Genomic DNA, 2,266 nt, shown 5'->3' with positions numbered 1-2,266 from the left:
AACAGAACCAATAACCAATAACATCCATAGGAAAAGTGGAAAACAGAAAATTCACATCACATGATTTAAAACTGACCCTAAAAAAGGCAGACAAGGAAATATAAATATCATAGAAATGGCCTTGAATCATATGAAAGAATTGTTCAAATTCACTCATAACTAGGGAAATCTAAGTTAAAACAACACTGAAATACCATTCTCACTAATCAGACTGGCAAAAATTAAGAAGTATGACAACACATTTTATTGGCATGCCTGTGGGGATCAGGAGCTCTCATTAATTAATGGTGAAAATGCAAATTGATGCAAAGCTTCTGAAGGGAAATTTGACTATACCTAAGAAAACTACATATGCAATTATCTTTTGCTCCAGTTATTACACTTCTAGAAACCCACCATAATACTACACCTTCAACTCTGTGATAATACATATAAACAAGGTTACCTGTTACAACATTGTTTGTGGCTACAGAATATTGGAAACAATGTAAATGCCCATGCATTGGAAAGTGGTATGGCCAAACAATGGAATACTATGCAGTTATAAAAAATGAGAAAGAGTTCTAGAAACTGATGTGAAGTAATTTTCAGGGTATTTCGTTGCGTGAAAAAAGCAAAATGAAAAAATAAGAGAAAGGAATATGTAAAAAAATACTCATGTATCTGCTCATTTTTCCAAAAGAAGTACTGGAATGATAAAGCTGAAATTAAAGAGATTGGTTGCCTAGCGGGGATGGGTGGGAAAGAAGAGGAGAATGGAGGCTAAAGATAAAAGAACTGATCAGTAGAGAAGAAAACGGAGGGACAGTTCTCAGAGCACACCTTTTTGTATAATTTGAGCGTTAGAAACAGCAATGTTGCACATAGCTCCTAGAATAAGTAAGTAAATAGAACTAAAAAAGATATGGGAAATGCAAAATGGAGTACAAATAGTAACAAATGAATCTAAATATATTACAAGTGAATATCATAATCCCATTGAAGGGCATGGGGAAAAAAAGGACTAACCTAATTTGAAAACAGTATTTTGACTGGGTTCTGTGAGGCTAAATTATCCAAAAAGAACAGTACAGAAATATTGTACTCCAGTTAGGACATTTGTTTTCTCACAGGAATATGTGTTTGCAATCCTCTAAGTACTTTATGTGTTACTTGTATTGAACAAATAAGTGAATACATTGTAGATAATGAGATCCAGGTTTCTCATGTTCAGAGAAAGGAGTTAAAAATAAGGAAAGGGAGAAGACCTGAAGGAATTGTGTGGTGTTTGCTTTCAGAGGTATCAATATTAATTCACACCTAGATATATAAAATATATATATACAAATATATGCATATATACATATATAAGTATATATGTATGTATATGCACATACATATATACTTATATGTCAGGATATATATTTATATGTATATAAATGAGTATATTTATATGTATATATTTTATTTATTTGGAGAAATTTATATACCTATGGATGTATATAACGTGAGAATGTGCATATGCACACAGAAGTTAATATATAAGAACTTATTTTCTAGCTCTGTCCACTGAGAGGGCCTAGAGCAGAAAAGAAAGCACAGGGGCATGTCAAAAGAACATAGTCACCAAATGGAAGGAGCTGCCATTCGCCAAAGCTGGAACAATTTGAGCAATGAAAGAAGTAATGATAGTATGGGATTATAACCCCCAAAATAAAAGAAATATCTGTAAGTCCATACATATATCTGAAAATTGAATAAATGGTTAAGTAGAGGAGAAGTGGCAGTTCTTCCTTGCAGAAGCATTCCAATTAATAAAGGCAGAAGAAATGAGGATTGGGGAAAACCACTATTAGGGAAAACTGCAGTAATAATTGTGACAGGCAAGATGCACAGATGGATGCTGAGATCAGCAGCTGAAAGTCTGTAGAGGCACAAGATATTAGCATTGTCTCTGAATATCTCACCCAAGATATTTGTTTTTAATAGTTACTTCCCGGTGGAGAAACCCAGGGGACATCTCCTTAGCCGCGTGACCAGGATTAACATCACATTGCTATCCTACACCATCTGATTTAATGCAGTGAGAAGGACAAACATCAGTTCAGCAAATCTCCTTGTCAAAATGCACAACCTCAGTCTAATCATGAGAAAACATCAGACAAACCTAAATTGAGTGACAGTCTTCAAAATAACTGACCATTACTCAAAAGTGTCAAGGTCATGAAAGGCAAGAAAAGAATGAGAAACTGTAACAGATTGGAGGAGACTAAAGAGACTCAGCAAA

The sequence above is a fragment of the Choloepus didactylus genome, chromosome 14 (genome assembly GCF_015220235.1).
Source record: "Choloepus didactylus isolate mChoDid1 chromosome 14, mChoDid1.pri, whole genome shotgun sequence".
NCBI lineage: Eukaryota > Metazoa > Chordata > Mammalia > Pilosa > Megalonychidae > Choloepus > Choloepus didactylus.
The sequence above is the reverse complement of the archived record's forward strand: the minus strand, read 5'-3'. Positions refer to the sequence as shown.